This window comes from Lissotriton vulgaris, chromosome 1_1 (genome assembly GCF_964263255.1).
Source record: "Lissotriton vulgaris chromosome 1_1, aLisVul1.2, whole genome shotgun sequence".
Lineage (NCBI taxonomy): Eukaryota > Metazoa > Chordata > Amphibia > Caudata > Salamandridae > Lissotriton > Lissotriton vulgaris.
Window position 1 is genome coordinate 914045662 of NC_141685.1, and position 20180 is coordinate 914065841.

At 46.4% G+C, this 20180-nt stretch overlaps 1 protein-coding gene across 2 annotated transcripts in view; it reads right to left on the reverse strand.

Annotated features, from left to right (window-relative positions):
* The window catches only part of TYK2 (tyrosine kinase 2), an 841948-nt gene that overhangs the window by 493272 nt on the left and 328496 nt on the right, over positions 1-20180 (reverse strand). The gene's annotated exons all lie outside the window — the stretch shown is intronic.

Consider the following 20180-nt stretch of genomic DNA (forward strand, 5'->3'; position numbering starts at 1 on the left):
CTAGACTTACCTTGAAGGATGGTAGAAAGGCTTTTAATGCCAGCCAGATAGCCTGGAGCTCCAGTAGGTTGATGTGCACCAAAGGACTCAGATCTCCACCTCTCCTAGATGGCTGACCCATCCAAGTAGTGACGCATCTGTTACCACAGTCAGATCTGATTGGGGAAGGGAGAGGGATTTGCCGATGACCTAATCACGGTTCATTAACCACCACTGCTGATCTTTTGCAATTCCCTCAGAGATCTGGACATTGTTGGAGAGATTCCCCATATGTTGTGCCCAATGGAACTTCAGGTCCTACTGCAAAGCCCACGTCTGCCAGTGGAATGTATGTTAATATGCTGCTGTATTTCGCCCGCAGGGAATCACAACGCGGTTGTTAAAACGACTGCGTTATGATTCTGCATACCATTACTTCGGTGGGGGGGCGCTGGATGTTGGAAGTGTATAATTTACTATTCCAACTCCAGTCTTTGCAGACACTAGGGAAGGTGTTGGATTTTATATCCAACACCTTCCCCCTCCCCCACCCCTCCGCAAGCCGTTGTTCCGACTTGCGGAGTAATGGTATGCGGAATCACAACAGGGTCGTTCTAACAATCGTGTTGTGATTCCCTGCGTTGAGAAAAATCTGTGGTAAACGTTGTTTACCATGCCAGTGGGCATGTCACAAGCAGGATGGAGGCTGCAGGAGACCCTAAGGCCCAGCAGCCTCAAAGTCAGTCTCACCACAATCCAGGCTAGAGGCTGAAACATCGGTATCATAGCCTGAATATCCTGGACACACCATTCGGGAGGATAGGCCTATAACTGCACCATGTCCAGAACAGCTCAGATGAAAGGGAGTGTGTGAAGGGGAGTCAGTTGTGACTTTGGCGAGTTGACAGTGAACCCCAACAAGTGCAGGAAGTCCATTGTAGTATGGAGGTAGGAGACAACAGCCTCAGGCGTGCCCGCCTTCAACAGCCAGTCATCAAGATAAAGGAAGACTGGCATCCCTGATCTCCGCAGATGAGTTACAACCACAGCTTTCACCTTGGTGGACACTAGAGGGGTGGTACTAAGGCCAAAATTGAGCATGATGAACTGAAAGTGCTGTTGGTCTACAGTGAGCAGCAGGTAATGCCAGTGGGCAGGCAGGAAGGGAATGTGAAAGTATGCATCCTGCAAATCCAGCGCTACCATCCATTCTCCCAGGTCCAGGGCAGACAAGAATTGAGCAAGTGGGTGCATTTTAAATCTCCCCTTTTTGAGAAAGAAATTGAGAGAGCACAGGTCTAGGATAGGACAAAGGCCTCCACCTTTTTTTGGTACCAGAAAGTAGCGGGAAGAACAACCACATATTACTCCTGCCGTCAACATCATATGCTCCCTTGGCGAAGAGAGCCGCCACTTCCTGGGGGAGCAAGATGAGCTAGTCCTCCGTCAGCCTGTCGCAAGTGGATGGCATGAGTGACATGGGAAGTTACGAAGGGTAGAGAGTAACCCTTTCGGACAAGCAGGACGTCTGTAAGGGCTTCAGAAAATGGGATAACTGGTTTTGAGGGGGGTCACTCCGAGCTGAAGCCCTCCGTCATGACGTTAGTCATTACTGCCACTGACAGCAGGCTAAGGTCCAGGACCTCAGCCGCCCTTCTCACCACCATAGCAAAAGAGCATCCCTCTTATGTAACCACGATAGGAGGAGAGGCCATGCCAGTATCTGTAGATGTGTCAAGTCCACTGACATCTGCAAATTCCTCTCAGCAGTCCATGTTGGGGTCTAGTGGCTGGTATTCTTCAGTGTCCAGCAACCTTCTCAATCCTTCGATGATATCTTGTATTTTCTTTTAATTGGTAGTTCAACACAACGGAGCCAGCCAACACGTGTTTAATCAGAGATAGTTATCTCTGAATCTTCAGGGCTGGGAATGATACAAAACATGAACTAGGGACATATAGAGACCAATTCAGGTTAAAGCAAAAACAATTCTATATACACTTTTTGGAAAATTGATATCACCAGGCAAACCACATTTGGAGAGAAAAAAGGGAAAGTAAAAAAACAAACAAACAGACAAAGCACAAAACCCAACGCATGAGGTGAAAGGCGTAACCATGTGGTTACCACCACTACTGATAATAGCACAGCCTGGTCTAAATCCACTAAGTGATACGAAGAAAACAGGACCAGAAGGGAGAAGGGGAAGTTTGCCTTTGAAGCCAACACCGTGACGAATTAATAGGCAACCGAATCCTAAAACTCAAATTTAAGTTTGATTGTAAGTGAAGCTCGTAGGAGCATTGGCCTTGTCCTATGGGTGGCATTAATAGGAGTGTTTTAGAGGCTTCACACTGCTATACTAAGAGGTATACCCTGGTTGTAATTGACACTTGTTGTACGAACAAGGAGAGTATATGTTGTAAACTCCTCTACTTTCATACTGTTTGAATTTGATGTGCATGATCGTCTAGGTATTGATCATTACGAGCTCCCTATACAATATGTGCTGGGTACTTCCTGTAGAACCTTATGTATTTTATGAACAGGTATTGACTCTTCCCCCTTTTTTCGGAATAGACCACATCCTTTTATTCCTTTTGAGCTTTTCAATCAACAATTTCTACCATCTTATTTTTACGGCCAGATCAATTTGTGTATCCAAGGAGCCTGACTAAAACCAGGGCTAGAACCGCCGGCGGAGAGCCAGTACGGGTTTCTTCCGAACCCACCGGGCCCAAAGGTGTACCAGTGGGAACGGGCCACCCAAATATGAGGTGCATGGCCCTACAAACTTGGGCAGGGTTGCTCCAGCTCACGAAAACTCAGGGAGCCAGGCCTTGAATGATGGCACTCCTTTGTCTCGTTGGATGACTTCAAAGGTCTGGGTGAAATCGAAGAATTATTTGACATCTTGCTCTTCTTCTTTTTGTGGAACTTACCAAAGGAGACTTACAGTGAAAAAAGGATCTAGGGCTCCACCACCAATCCCGGGACCTTCCCCTCATTGGGATCCCGGGACCTTCCTCTCGATGGGATTCAGACAGTCATGGCATCGCACGTCGAGCGGCAAGGAGCATGAGGGAGCACTCCGACAAGGCCTTCGGGTGCATGGCACAGCAGTCAACGCAGGTCTTCATGTCATGGCCGCGGTCGAGGCACCAGATGCAAACACGATAAGGGCCAATCACTATTATTTGTCAGTGACAGGAACCACAGTGCTTGAAGCCGGCCTTTCTAGCTGACATGCATGCCACACCAGGAGAAAGATTCTCAAAAAAGACTTTGATAAAAGTCGAAAAAGAGAGAGTCAAAAATGACTGGGGGGTAGCTTTCTCCAGATCTGCACTGACTGGTGAGGACATAGCCACAGCACACGTCCCTTTCAGCGAGGACAATGCCACACAAACCGGACCAACGACTCCTACCTGTGTGTAGGGGTACTGCTCACGAAAACATTTCCAGAAATTGTATGACACATGAGGCTAATTCCTAGGTAAGGAATCTTCAGCACAGATAAGCGAAAGCATTCCTTTATTAATTGTATTTTTACTGCAGCAGGCATTTGTTAATCAATTGTGAATTTCAGGACTCTGGTGCAGGCCGGACTATCCTGGCAGTCTCACTGGCTTTCCTTTTTTCCCCCCAGACTGGATCCCAACAATCTCTGAAGACTCAAATATCTTCCACAAAAGCTGTGATCTCTGCAGACTTTGTGCGGTTAGTTACCTTGGGGTCAGGCTCTCGACCTCAGACAGAAAAGCCATCTGTAGCCCTCCTTCAGCCTCTCCATGCATGCACTTATCTACTTTCTTTTCACCCTATCACTTGTAAACTCAATTTTTAGCATTTCCCCACTCTACTCTCTTCCCCTTCTCTTTCTCGTTCCTCACCACTTTCCTTCTCTTCCACTTGTTCCCTTCTTCCTTTGCCCCTTTTGCTACTCACTCACCGTTTTCTCCTTTTATGCCCTCTTTATACATTTACTCTCTCTGGGAAGTTGGGATACTGGCGAAGTCATGGTGGCCAGAAACAGCATTAGCCATATTACAATCTGTGTCCCATATAATTTACACTTGGGAAAAATGAAACGGATTCCTGCCAAGCACTTTGTAAACTAGCACATGGTCCTCGGTATACACCTACGGCAGATTCAATGGTGTCTCCACATCAATCCTCCTCTTCCTCTAGCAGCTTCTGGACGTAGGAGAGAAGGCTGTTATGCTCTTGCCCTACTCTCCTCTCATGTAGTGCTGTCGAAGGGAAGCGTGTGAGGCTGCTAGAATAGGGAAAACATTCCTATTCAACTTAACCTCCTGCTCTGTGCTTCTTTTCCCAGTAGCTTCAAAAGATCAGTGCGAGAGTGGTTGGAGTCAGCCTTCAGCCGACAATTACTACTCACTACGCCTATCTAGTAGAAAACGAGGATAATGACTGTGAGGGTGTTTAGTACCACCTTCACCTACGGTGGCCTTTCAATGCTCCTCTTTACCGGGAGTGGTGACAGAGGTTGCTAGGAGATGGCTGGAATAGAAGATCCCACAATTTTCAACTTTCCCTCCTGGTGAGCACTTAACTGCTTCTATCCTGGACCTAGAAAAAGTGCCCAATTTCCCACCAGTAAGGAAGAAATCTACATTAAACAATCAATTTTACTTTGGACGTCTTTAAGCTTGAATGCCATTGGCCAGACGGACTTCTGTCTTTTGTTATGTGGAAGACTTTCTCAATAACATTTATATTTTTTTCCATATTATTTCACAAACTTGGAAAATTAACTTTCATTCGCCATACCAAAGTTTTCATGAAAACATGAGGAGTTCCAAGAGAAGTATGCTTGTGAAGTTTTACAAAGTGTTGCTTGTTTACAAAGTCTCAAGAAAAGCTAAGCTGCACAGCAAGTGATGTTCCCACTGATGTCTCTGGTTTTGCATTTGAATAGTTGAAGGGGGCGGGGGGACCCCAGGAGATAGGTAAAATGTACTGGTCACGAAAATAAACAGCCTACCGACCGATCTACCCAAACCTTACAAAGCTCCATCATTACATAGATGGAGAGGTTTTTAGATATACACTGACTATAGTGAGGCTGCCTAAGCAGTCCAAGCTCACAGCATAAGTCCTGCATTGACAAAGAAAATTCAATTTAAAAAATGGCAGAACGTCTTCAAAGCCCCCAAAAAGTTTGTGATACGATCACAAATCTTAGCTTCTTCTAAAATAAAAACAAATATTGCTGGAATCAATACTGGCCTTTTGAGAGGAGCCTGCAGAACAAAGACTTGGTACTTTGAGTCATTACAGAACCTTGCGGTGGTGACACTATCAAAGGCGCCTTAGACAAGAGATGACTGGTTTCCAAAATCAGATGCAATCCATTCCTATTTGAATGATGGCCCGCAGGCTTTAGCACATCTAGCACAAAACAGTAGATCATGCCAACCTACCTTCATCTGTACTGCGCCCGCCACATGATGAAAGGGTAATTCATATTTTATGATTTGTATTTTATAATTAAAAACACAGGAACGTCATTTGAAGGAAACAACTGCAGTTTATGCGAAGTTCCTACCCCAGAATACAGTGCCTTCCGGAATATTGCGTGCAAGTTGGATGATTATTGAATAGTAAACAAGCACTGTTGGACAGTTCGCTGAAGGAGTTGCTACCGGGAAAAGCTGGTTGCCAGTGGCGTAACAATGTCGTCATGCGCCATGGGGCTAGCAGGGAAAATGGGCCCTTGGCTGTTGGATTGGGAGTAAAAAATAAGATATAAGTCGCGTTCAGTGGGCCCCTCATGACACTAGGCCCAATGTCACTCACTGTTCCTGCTACACCATAGATACTTTCATCCCTGTAAAACTCTATACAAAAACTGAGAGCTTATATTGCCAAATGTTGCTTTTTAGTTCAAACATCTTTAAAAATTAAATGATATTCAAATGTACAAACTTCTTCACTCGACCACAGTATTTTCTAACCATCTTTCTTCCCCACAAACATAGTAGTTGTTTCCTAAAGTTATTGTTTGGGATATGTGTATTATATTTTGATTTTGCTGCGGGAGTAGCAGCAGCCAGGTTCCTCCCGAACTCACTCACATGAGCCGGCAGTTTTCCGCCTTGGTGCCTCAGAGCTCACTCTTATCTAGGGCAGACCAGCTTTCTAATTTGATGATTGACGCTTTAGTTGCCCATTTACAAAGCAGCTACATTCCCAGCAAGCAGTTGCCAGCCCCACACATTCAGCCTCAGAAACTGCTCCCGTGCCTCTGTTTCATTGACACTCTTAGTGCTTAAATCAGGAAGACTAAACAGAGGTCTAAACTCCATGCAAGTACTAGCATCAAAACAAAGATTGGGCTAGCAGTTAAAACAACTGAAGTTAGAGCAGAACACGCAAGGCCCCACCGTCTCTTGGCCCAGGTCCCACTGGACCCCGATAGCTATGCCCGAGACATGACTCACACACTTTTTAGATCGTAGCCTACCAGACAGCACAGCGGTTTGGTTTGCTAAAGAAATCTTGCGGACAGTCAGAAAGCGGACTTAGGAATGCAATCTGCCCGTTGCTTACTATTGACTTTGTTGTATGTAACTCACATTTTGTGGCTTTCTATATGATGGGTCCGCAAACTCCCTTTATGTAAAGAGGCTTTAAATCGTGTTATTATCTTGTTACACTTGCTGTGCATTCAAAGACACAGGTCAAATGTCAGGCAGTGCCTTTCAGGGATCTTGGTGTTTATTTTTCTTACTCTGGCTTCAAAGTGAGAGGATTTATGTGACAATCATGCTGGCTAGTGGGGGCTGTTTGAGGAAGGCTGTACCAATCTTATTTTTTCTAGCACACTACAAAATTTAAATGTCTGTAAATGAACTATGCCGTCGATCAAATCGATACATTGGTTGATGACATTTCCACACATTTTTGTGTGTTGTATACTTTTATCAGTAAAACTGTATTGACTGCAAATGTAATAATCATTTCAACTGAAGATGTGTTGTCTGTAATGGCAGTACGCTACCATACCACGCATACTCCAGGTTACCCCACTCCACTCTACTCTACAACAATTGACGCTTCTGCACTCTACTCTGCACCACTCCACACTCTACCACTCCACTGTGTCTGTCCACTCTTCTCTGCACCACTCCACTCTACGCCTCTCTTCTTGGCATCACTCCACTCTACGTCTCTCTACTATACACTACTCCACTGTATGCCAATGCACTCTACCCCACACCACTCTACTATGCACCACTGAACTCTACGCTAGTCCATTCAAAGCCACTCTAATCTACTCTGCACCACTGCACTCCATGTCACTTCACTCTACTCTGAAACAATCTACTCTGTCACTGCAGTCTATGCCATTCTATTGCAATCTGCACCACTCCAATGCACTCTATGCCAATGCAATCTATGCCACTTTACTCAAAACCAATACACTCTACGCCACTGAACTCTATGCAAATCTACTCAGCACCACTGCACTGTGCACCACTATAATCTACACTAGACCACTGCACTCCCCGCTATTATACTCTACTCTATGCCACTGCACTCTACGCCACTATACTCCATTGCACTCTATGGCACTCTACTCTGCAGGACTGCACTCTCTGCCACTGAACTCTGTGCCATTTTACCCTGCACCACTCTACGCCACTCTTCTGCACTCTACATCACTCTAAATCTACTGTATACCACTGCACTCTATGCCACTTCACATTGTGTCTCCCTGCTCTACATCACTCTACTCTATGCCAGTACACTCTGCTCCACTCTACTATGCATCACTGCACTCTTCGCCACAGCACCCTACACAACTCTATGCAAAGCAACTCTGCAACACTGCACTCTACGTCACTATAATCTACTCAGCACCGCTCTACTCTTTCGGGAAACCACTAACCATCTTTCCTTCAGGAAAACCCTTAAAACACACTTGTATGCAAAAGTACGCTGATCTGCCCTGATCCCATGCCAATAAAGTGTCAGTCATGAGCGCTACGAGGCCTCCGGGTAGATAGCGCTATACAAGTGTAATTTAATAATAATAATAATAATAATAATATTACTAGCGTCTTTGCTATTCTACATCACTGCACTCTATGCCAAAGCACTCTACACCACTTTACCCAAAGCCAATTCACTCAACACCACTGAACATTACGCCAATCTACTCTGCACCATTGTACTTTACGCCACTTCACTCTAGGCCACTCTACTCCACCCTACTATATGACACGCCTCTCTATGATGTTCTACTCCATTAAACTCTACTCCATTGACACTATTCCACTCCATGCCACTCCACTCCACTCTACAGCACTCTACTCCACTCTATGCCCACTCTGCTTTACTTTACTCCATGACACTATGCCACTTCACTCTATGATACTCTACTCTGACACTGTGCTCCACTCTACACCACTCAACTCTACACCCTTCCACTCTATGACACTCCACAACAGTATACACTAATCCATGACACGCCACTTCATGTCACTCCTCTTCTCTCCATGTCACTCAACTCTACTGTACGCCACTCCATAACACTCCACTCAACTCCACTTTACAACACTCCACTCCACGCTACTCTCCTTTGCTCAACTAATTTTAAGTCATGCTGAACAGCCGCCACTCTGGTGTACAATATTGCCAAAACATATTGGCAGTCAATATCGCTTGCATAGGTGAGACCTATTGGCTTTGCCAATGCTAATTTCTTTTGACACTCAGTATTTCAACGGCTGCACATTTCTTCTTTACTCACATTCCTATAGACTGCTATTCTCCACAAACATGACTACTGCTCTATGGGCACTGTAGAGAGGCCAAGGGTTGTATGTGTATGTTCTAAAAACCCATTAAGACCCAGACCTATTGATAGGCACTGTGAGCATCTCACTCTACATTCTGCCTCAACTCCGAAGCTCTCCATTGTTCACAGTCAGAAGCACCAAGCCACAAACAAATTCCACCAAACACCTAAAGAGGACTCATTTGTCAGTATGCACTATGCAGGATCGATTGTTGGATCTAAAACAGAACTGTAGATATAAGCATTTGGAAAGGAAAAATATTTTAGGGAGTAAAAGATGAAAAGAAACATTACCTTCCTTGGGGTTTTTACACTCATTTCATGGGACATAGATTGGTGATTTCACCTGCAAAGTTAAGGACATTAATACTGGGTCCATAAAGAACCAAATTCGGTGGGGCGTGGCTAGCTGCCGACGAAGATGGCCGCAGCCTAGGGAGGCTCTGTGCTCCCCGTGAAAACCCAGTCGATCCGTGCACTAATCAGACGGCCCCTCTCGTCCCTGACCAGGGGCTGCAGCGCGGGAAGCACCGAAGAGTAAAGCGATCTGCTCCTGGGGCGTGTGGCGAGGTTCCCGGGCCTGCAACGATATCCGTGGTTCTGAGGCCTGGTCCGGGATGGGAAGCCGGGGCCTCGATTTTCGAGACGGCCGGGAGTCACCTGGCTGATGCAGGATTGAAAGTCGCAGTACGGTGGGGGGCGAATGGCGGTCTGCGCTTAATGCAACGTGGATTGGGCTGCCATGCCCAGTGTAAAGCACGGACCAACAAAGACTCACCGGTGTAAATTGTGGTTGCCACCGAGTCCTGCAATACTGAGCTTTTGCAGCAGGGATTGATGGGCACCGAGTGACCGAGAGGCTGCAGAGGTGGGAGACCCGGAGATACGCTGCCAAATCTCTGTCAACTGTGAGTACTGGCGACACTAGCAGGAGAGACATATCCAGGGGCGGAGGAGCAGTGAGGCCTGGTGAAAAGCGTGGTGAGCCGGGACCTTTAATTTCGCAATGGCCACTGATTAAAGTAGCAGCAAGGAGAGAAGGGAGGCCTGGCTCCGACTTGATGTGGAGACTGCTAGCCCTTGAGAGAGCGTTGACCCAGGGAACCCAGTACCTCAGTTAATTGCAGACGGCGGGACCCTGAACCAGCACTGATTCTGCAGCGGCAAGGAGCTCATCTGTGCGCTCAAATATCGCAGGAAGTGGCGCCTTACTATCTGGCTGGCGGGCGCTGTACAACTGGTGAGTGGGGTCTGGCCCCACGGTCCGGGAGCCTGGTGAGTGCTTGGGGCCTGCTCTTGTGCCTGGAAGCTCGGCCGGCGCTTCGAATGCCATTCGACCGGGACGAGGAGACTGTTGGAGACGCAGCTGGGGACTATAAAGCGGACACTTATTGCCAATTACCATGAGTGGCTGGAACGCCAAGGGCACTAACCTGGTGAAACTGGACAAGTATGCCTACATCAAGACTCAGACAGCAACACCGGAGGCGGGAATCCCGCCATCGCAGAGCGAGACTACAGGCACGGAGCAGGAGGTGACATTACGTGATATTATGGGGACATTAAACAAAGTAGACTCCCGCATTGAAACTCTTGCGTTAGATCTGTCACTAATCCGGGCTGATTTCAGTAAAATGTCGACGAGAATGTCGGCAGTCAAATCTACCACAGAAGTCTTGACAACTGATACCTCCACCCTCAAACAACAGATGGATCACTTACTAGCGGAAAATAAAATATTTGTGGTCAAGCTGGAGGACCAGGAAGGACGATCAAGGCGAAATAACATACGTCTCATTGGTGTGCCGGAGCAGGCCGGGGGGGCCAGCCCTTGATCTATTCATAGAAGACCTGATCACCAAGCAGTTGCTGCTGCGAGGATTGTCTAATTACTTCTCAGTGGATCGCGCACATCGGGTCCCGGGGGGCAGACCTAGGCCGGGGGCGCCGCCACGGCCTATTCTGGCCCGTATTTTTAACTTTCGGGACAGGGACGCAATCCTGCAATCCAACAATGCGACTGTGAAAATCTTTCAGGACTATACCGCAGCGGTAACGAAACAACAGCAAAGCTTCCAAGAGATAAAGAAGATGCTTTGTGATCAAGGCATTAAATACTCCATGCTCTTTCCAGCCAAACTAAGGGTCGAGGCCGAAGGTAAGGCGTGGTTTTTCGCCTCCTCGGACGAAGCGCAGGAATGGCTGGAGGGTTGGAGAAAGGCTGGACATGCTGGCAAGAACGGAGACAATGGCAGCTGGCGCACAGAACGGGCGAAGAGTGGGGAACGTGAGTGACTTAAGGAATAGACCGTCCTTTTTGATATTGAGTGATGCGTTACTGCTTGGATGGCGGACGTCCTGCGGCATAGACTGTACTAAGTAACCAGACATTCCCCAAGACTTTCCTTAAGAAGCACGAGTGGTAACGGAGTTGATGGCTGGGATCGTGGTTGGTGTATGGTTAAATTGACCTCATGGTCCTAATGCTTCCTGAATAGCTACTACCGCTGTACATTATGTTTGACATGGTTCTCCATACGGCGGCCCTGTGGCCTGGGTCGGGGGTGGAAGTTATTGAGCTTTGTGGGGTTGGGGAGCACTGGTTGCTATCCTTCACCCTCACCCATCGGGAATTGGGACAGGGATCAAGCACTCTGCTTGGTTGGGGAGGCGGGTAGTTTTAAATCCATCAGGCAGGGAGGCAGGGAGGGGGGTGGGAAAGAACGTTCTGTTCTCACGGGATGGTTTTGTTTTGTTGACACAGTTCATAAGGGTACACAAGATGACACAAATGGCTGCTAACGCACTGAAGAGGTATTGCTGCACTGAATTTTACAACGCTGTAACTTGTTTGCATTACTTATGCTTGCACAAACCCAACAGGACACTAATCGACAGTTAACCAAACTGGCCCCAGGGACCCCACTGACTTGGAATGTGCGAGGGTTGGGGGACACGGTGAAAAGAAGCCTGTATTGCAATATTTGAAACGGTGCACACCTGCGGTGGCCCTCTTATAGGAGACGCATCTAATGGGATCCACTTGCAAGGCCATGGATAGATGGGGTAACAAAATGGTGGCGCACTCCGAGTTCTCCTCCGGGTCTAGAGGTGTAGGCATACTTATAAAAAAGCACTTCCCGCTCATAATACACCAGACGCGAGTAGATGACCAGGGCCGTTTTGCGGCTGTTACTTGCCAATGGGAAGGGAAACTGTTTAATCTAATCTCAGTATACATCCCACCATCCTTACACACAATGGCACACTCTGCACTTACTGCATTTTTGCTCGCTCTACCAGATGCGGCAATGGTGATTGGGGGCGACTTTAATGACCTAGTGGATGGCTCAATAGATAGGCACCCCACGAGGCTGAATGCACCGAGCAGTCACCGTATGACTGGGCTTATAGAGGCATTGGGGCTCACAGACGCATGGAGATATAGGTACCCGAACACTAAACAATACACCTTCCACTCAGGGGTTCACAACTGTCTCACACGTATTGACTACTTCCTGGTCTCGGCGGAAGGCCTGGGGGGGGATAGAAGAGGTGGACATTCGCCCGACGGGTATATCCGATCACTCACCGATACTGCTATCTTATACGTGCCATCAGAATCTCCGGCGCCGTATATTCCCCATCCATCCCAGCTATTTGCATATACCCGAGGTACGAAAGGGGTTTATAGACACCGCAAAAAAATTATTTCAGGAGAACACAGATTCAGTGGGTTCACCCAGCATTTTATGGGAGACCTATAAAGTGGTTACGCGTGGACAAGCTATAACATTGGTCACGGGGTACAAACGGGAAAAACGGACTGAGCTGGATAGTATAGAATCAGACCTAGATGATGCGACAGTTCAGCATGCAGCTCACCGGGCGCCTCATACTGCACAGAGGGTGTGCCTTAAGCAAAGCGAGTTTGTGGCGTACCAGAGAGAAATGATTTTGGTCAGACTCCAGGCCACGTGCCACAGGGAATACGAACTAGGGGATAAGGCGGGCAAGATGCTAGCTTGGCTAGATAGAAAGGAGAAAGCAGATAGGGTGATTGCGCAACTGTGTACATCTGCAGGTTCCCTGGTAACTGCCCCCAATGACATAGTGGCCACATTGGCTGACCATTTTTAACAGGTATACGCCTCCCGCTCCACATTCACGATTGAGGAAGCGCACAGTTACATTAAAGATATCACCATGCCAAAGGTCACGCCGGAGGCGGCACTACTTTTAGAAGCTGACTTTTCGGTCAAAGAGATACAGACGGCTATTAGCTCTCTAGTGTCCGGTAAAGCAGTGGGACCAAACAGATTCCCAATTGAACTTTATAAGCAAACCACGCACGTGACGGCCCCCTTCCTCTTGAGCATGTTCCAGGACAGTCTTCAGGCTGGAGAATTACCACGCGATCAGCGGCAGGCCACAATGATAGCAATCCCTAAGCCGGGCAAACCCCCAGAGGATTGTAGCTCCTACCGCCCATTTTCTTTAATTAACGCTGAGCCGAAGATACAGGCCAAGCTGCTGGCGATGCGGTTTACCCCCCCCCCCCCCCCTCTTCCGTCTCTAATAAGCCCTGATCAGTCCGGCTTCAAGCCTCAGCGAAGCACGGCACTCAACTAACGAAGGCTGCATGCGGTGTTGGCTCGGCGGTCACACATTCAGGAACCCGCGGTCATCCTCTCGCTCGACGCCAGTATGGCGTTCGATACGGTGGAATGGCCGTATTTGTTTGCAGCACTGCAACTCCTGGGCTTTGGCCCAAAGTTGTGTGCCTGGATTAGTCTGCTCTATAGCAACCCACTGGCACATGTGGCGGCAAATGGGCAAATTTCAAGGGACTTCCCGCAAGCTCGAGGAACGCGGCAGGGGTGCCCACTATCCCCCCTGTTTTTTTGCGCTGGTATTGGAGCCGCTAGCGGCGCGGCTTAGATGGGAACCTTCTATTCGGAGACTTCGGTGGACTGACGCTTGGGAAGATAGCATATCATTGTATGCAGATGATGTGTTGCTGTACTTAACCTCCCCTAGAAAATCTATCATGGAGCTATTGAACGAAAAATTCGGTTGGGTATCCGGGCACACCATTAATTGGTCAAAGTCTGTCCTTTATGTGCTGGCTGGCCCGCCACCGCTACTGCCTGCAGATTGCCCGTTGCGGGTCACTGACGAAGCCTTTAAATACCTGGCCATATATGCAACGTCTGACTCTAACGAGTTCTATGTGAAGAATTTAAAACCCCAACTAGACCGCTTCAGGCGTGATGTGGTGGTATTGCGTAGTCTCCCCCTCACACTGCTGGGGAAGACGGCACTTTATAAAATTATGGCGCTCCCGCGTTTTCTATACATCCTCGAAAACACGCAGTTTCTGGTCCCACAGGCCTATATCAAGGCCATTGCGGCTGAAGTCTCCAGTCTACTATGAGAAAACAAGCCAGCACGGATTGCCCAGGATAAACTGGTGCACAGTTGGTACGATGGGGGGATAGCGCTTCCAAACGTGCAGCAGTATTACTGGGCCGCACACCTTAAAATAATTAACTATTGGTTGCATGCCCCACAGGATGAACCAGCATATCATGCAAACAGGCAGAACCTAGAAGGGAAAGGACTGATGGCAAATCTATATAGAAAACCTATGCCCCCAGGATTGCTCTGCCCTACGGCGCACACAATTCATATATGGTATCAAGCGCAGGTCCGCTTAAAATGTGCAGGAACAATCACACAAATGACTCCACTGTGGGACTCACAAGGGCTGGGCTACCTTCACAAGAGTAAAGGGTTTCAAAATTGGGACAATATTGGTCTTTCTGTAGTGGGTGACCTTTGGAAAAAGGGGGCGGTGGTTGAGTTTGCGCATTTACAAGCACAATATGGCATGGCAGAGACCGAGAAATTCAGATATTTGCAAATCCGACACGCGCTTCAGGTAACCATAAAACCAGGCGCTTCCCTACAAGAGGCAACCCCACTGGAGGATAGGCTGTTGACGGAACACATGACGAGCAGGGCAACGTCCTTGACGTACCGTAAAATAGTCAACTATTTGCCAGACCCGACGTCCAAGCTGAAACAAACCTGGTCCCGGGATGTGGGCGACTTTGACGAGTCAGAATGGCAGGAAGCCCTGTCCTCGCCCCGTGAGACGGTGATACCCTCTAGGCTCTGATTGGTCTAACTCAAAGTGCTGCACCGCACATACCTCACTCGAACAACGCTTTATGTAATAGGAGCAGCCCCACATAGATACTGCCTGCGCAAGTGTGGGGAGGAGGGCACATTTTATCATACTATCTGGGACTGTCCACGCATTGCGGCATATTGGGCCAAGATAATGCGCACTATTTACCAGACAATAGAAATCTTGATCCTACCAGAACCCGAGGCGCTGCCTACTGAATATGTGGGAACCGAATGACCTCAATCACCGAGAACAGGATTGGGCTACACTTGGTATGATGATGGCGAAATGCAATATTGCTATGATGTGGGGGTCAGAAGTACTGCCTACGCTCCAAATGTGCTGTAGAGATATGGAGGAGGCGATAGTGGCAGAAAGGTGGTTCTTATCCATCGTGGGTGGGTGTCCACGGAAGTGGGAAAAGGTATGGGGGGCATGGAACAAATTTAGGGGACACATCTGTGACCCGCCACAAATTGATGCAGAGGATGTTTCCCCCTAAGGTGACGGTAACGTTTTGGGCGATTGGGGGAAAATACTTTTTATATGGATTTGCTTTTATGCCATGTTGACAATGTGTAGCGTAGCTCTTTTAATTTGTTGTGGTTGCAGCCAGTAATGAATCGTGATGAATGTAACTTTTCCCTGATTATCAAAACAATAAAAAATATTTTTTTTAAATTTAAAAAAAAGAACCAAGTTCTAAGTCAGTTTTTAATTACTCCCTGTGGTGAACACTGGCAGGATTATTCCCATTTCAAGCTCTCCCCCTGTCATTTACTTGTTCACATAGATGGCCTCCTACAAGCTCTGCAGTCCAATGTGCCAAGAAGCATCTTCTTGCCTCTGAACTTTCGCACCCTAGAGAGGCGCTGCATTTTTTTATTGGATCACTGAAGATGCAGTCATACTATTATAAATCTACTCGGACCATGACACTCCACATAAGGGTGGAGGCTGCCAGCTGCCAGCTTCAGAAAATACTTGCAGCTTGTGCAGTGCATAATAGGCCCCCTCACCTCTCTCGGGTCTGGTGCCACTTCACCTGCTGCTCCAATTGTGGCTATGCTCCTACTGGTTGCAAGGAGAAGAAAGTGAATAACAGACCATCACAGTCATTTGAAGTCACTAAAGGAGGCACCACTTCGTACTTTTTCCTTTTTAGGCCTCGCCTACGCAGCGCGCAGGCGCTGCTTAGGAGGTACCTCTTGGCATCGCTCTGTACTTTGTTGGAAACATGTGCATGTTTTTCACTATTTCCAATGAGTACTATGCATGCAGAGCATTTGCCTTGCGGGAGCGAGCAGCAGCACCATCTGTATGCAATTATCTTGCCTTGCTGCTCGCTCCCGCAAGTCAAACGCTCTGCATGCATGAGTACTTGTTAACTTTTGGGGCCGCGCTTGTGTATCAGTGCTTGTGTTTTTTTAGGAGCTTGAATTATACAGGCTCCCGTAAATGCTGCATATTGTATTTCAAAGAGTTTTCTGTCAAGACCTCATGAAAGAGAATATACTCCAAACAACGGTTCTTGAGCAATATAATCAAAAGGGAAAAACAAACCCACCAGAAAAGTTAAAAGAAAAGAAATTAAAAGGAAAAAAGCCTATGAGTGTCACAATGTCACAAATAATCTTACATAGATCAGTGCTCAAAAAATATTTAATATAATCAGATGAAAACAAGGGCGCTCCAACAATTACACTCACAATTACTACATTCAAAAGACAAACATATAAAATCAAAAAACAGTGGCAGAGAATAGTAAACAAATCCCAATATACACAATAGACAAATAATGTGATCTCTGATTATGTACTAAGCGTTGACGGCATTTCAACCCAAAATTTCTAAGGGTCATCATCAGGACAAATTAGTTTCAGGAGCAGGAACAACCACTTGATAGACTATGGGTATTAGTCCGACGATCGAGTGTGCTGGGGTCTTTGGTGCAACACTCGATCGTCTGACTTATACCCATAAATTTATGGAATTATCTGAATTTTCTGCTGGTTGGGGATTGTTCACGTAATATTTTGATGATCGAGTTGGACACTTTTTTGCAAGTTCTTATCTGGAAGGTTTGCCTAATTGTGGCAACTCTGCATTCTGCCAGGTTCCCTGTTGGAATAACATTGGTACAACAGAAAGTCTATCAAGTGGTCGTTCCCGCTCCTGAAACAAAATTTGTCCTGTCTTACATAATGCACCAATTTGGCGACACATGTAAATATTAGACCTATGATTATGTTACCTTCAATTATTTTTTAAATCGAGAACAAGCATTAGCAAAGTCAGTACTTGCAAATAAATGCAAAAGGGGGTTCAGAAATGCTGTTCCGATGCATTGGCACATTAAAGCTAGACGCAGTTGCCTTGCCAGTGTTTTTTTCCCTTTAGTAAAGAGTAATAAAAAGCTCTAGCAGACAGCTGTGCTGCAAGCCAGAGCATATAACGTAAGCAATGTGAACTGATGTTTGAACCTGAAGGCAAAAACAAAAGTCTCGTTCCCCCAATTGGCTTTATGTACAGAGTCAGTAATTTAACTACGTTGGATCAAGATGCACAGCAAATAGAATGCATTTCTGATAGATAATGCTACCTGTAGATTCCTCACCTTTTGAATCTCCCAGGCATCAAACTGTATCCAGAAACTTTTCAATAGCTATCAGAAGCAGTACAGGGTGCCGGTTCCATCTCGGTGCCAGACATGCCAGTGTGATGCTGCCTGAGCCATAAAGCTCTCCCAGTGGACCCCAGCATTAGTTCCCTTTTTCCATACCATCAATTTAGTTTTGGAGATTGCCCTCCTTAAATTCTCTCAGTAGTTTTGATCCCCCCCCCCCAAAAAAAAAGTGTGATGTGGTGCAGGGATGACACCCCCAGAAGAACAGGTAATAAACCCTGCAACCTGACAACCTGGCTATGATGTGGACAGATGTTCCAGAGCAGATTTCCACCTCATACAGGTGGTCACACCAGCCTAGAACTGATGCCTCAGTAACCACTGTTAGATCTAAATAGGGTAGGTAGGGAGAAAGGCCAGCCACAAGTCAAGGTAGAATTCTTCATCCACCACTGAAGTTCTGGATCACTGTGTCCGACACACAGATGTTGTTCAAGAAGCAACCCTAATGCTGCGCCCATTGAAGTTAGAGGTTCAAGTATTGAGCCCATGTGTGCCAACTGGTATCAGGCACCAGCAGGACACGAGAAACAAAGATGCCTCAGAGCCATCCAGGCCAGAAGCCAGGGCTGAGTCTGAAACATTGGGATCATATCCTGATTGTCCCAGATTTACAGCATATTTAGTTTCGCATTCCAATGTTTCAGGCTCAGTTGATTAAGTGCATCCATATTATGGTATTTAGGAAGCATCAAACTTCAAGTCTCAATGGAGAAGAGTACTTCTGATCACTTCCGGAGCAGGGCATTCTGCCCTGTCCTAGGACCTAGTCTGACTATATAACGCCTGGGGTGATGGGAATATTGACTAAAGACTCTGTAACTGTTCCATGAAAAAGGGCGGGGGAGAAACTACTCTGAAATTGATTATGTACACTTACTGGTCAGTCACAGAGCAGTGTCCTAAAGTCTCAAGCTACACTGATCAATTCTCAGTCTCCGCAGTGTTTGCTTGTTATTTTTCTGTTCCATAAAAAAACACCATGTTGCTGATATGAATTTCAAAGTATATCAATTACAACAAATCTCCTTTAACGAGAGTTGCAAGCCTATCTTTCCCATGAACAGGTCATCGTTATGTCTGTTCCTCCCCAGGACAAGGCTACATGATGTTCCACGGATACAATTTCACTACCATCTGCAATAATGGTGGTAACCTCAGCTAAGGAGAGCCCATTCGTTGAAAAACTTAAGCCTTTGAGATGCTTTCAGGTCTGTCTCTGGTTACTTCAGATGCAAATCAATCCCGAAACGCTATCCTTAGAAAAAAACAGCAATATGCCAGAGATAGAAGTGATAGCCGCAAGCAGCACTGATTGGACGCTTTTCGCCTCTTCACAAGCATCGACCTTCCCCTAAACAAATTCCTTTAGCATTGTGTAACCATCAATAATTCATCAGATGTTCCTTGTTCGGATTATATACATGCTATATCTTAGATCACCAAAGTAAACGTTATGGGAGACCCTCTACTCATTGCATAAAAAGTTAATATTTTATTTTTGTCTGTACCCTTTCTCTGCCTCAGTTTCTCAGCATCAACACTTTCCGCCCAGTTTATGCTAGGATATTATTGGTCGATTAAATAGCATGTAATTCACCTTAAGAACGCTTGAAAGCAGTGTGGTGCAGCAGGGCAGAAGGTTCAATAGCTCCCACCTTCTATGTCTTCCCCCCTGCAGACAGAACACCTCAACGCCAACCCTCACCCGCGGTTTGTCAGAAATGCTGTACTTGGGTTTATAACGACCAGAAATACTCAGATAAACATTTTTAAATAAGCCAATATCAGTTCAAATTTGGTACTGTTAAACCTTAAATAAAATTTAAGAACCAGGAAAAATGAGATTGGACGCTGTTGTAAAATGCAGCAAAATGTATTCCAAAATTCTGCATGTCATCCGTAGTATTGTTGCATGCGGTCTTAAAAACCACAAACCCTGACAACTCTAGACAGATATCAGCTGGAGCATCCTCCTAAGTGGCTGTGTTCAATCAGTGAAAATGAATAAAACAGGATCATTCAAATTATTTGACTTTCGTTGCCATCTGTCATTTCAGATCAGCAAAATTGTTCCAAGACATAAAATGCTGTGCTCCAATATTTTATCACTTATGCAGCAACGGCATTTCGACGCCTCGTCAGGGGTAGTAAGCGCTATATAAATGCAATACAATACAATTATGGAATCTATTTTGGCTTATTGCCAGGCTGTTAAAGGTAATCTGAAAAGAAAGTTAATCTCTCGATAAGATATGGTGGCACTTCCCTGCAGTTCAACGCCCCTATCAATCTACCACACCACCCACGAGGCTCCTTCAATGCAACCCATATTGGTGCTGTTTTTCGAAGCACTTTTTTTTTACTTTGCACTTCTTTGCGACTCCTGGTGTTTTCTTTTGTGCTAAAAAGAAATTTCACTTATTACCTTGCTAATGTCTGAGGTCTACTTCTTTTTAAAACACCAAAACCCTCTTGCATGACTAGG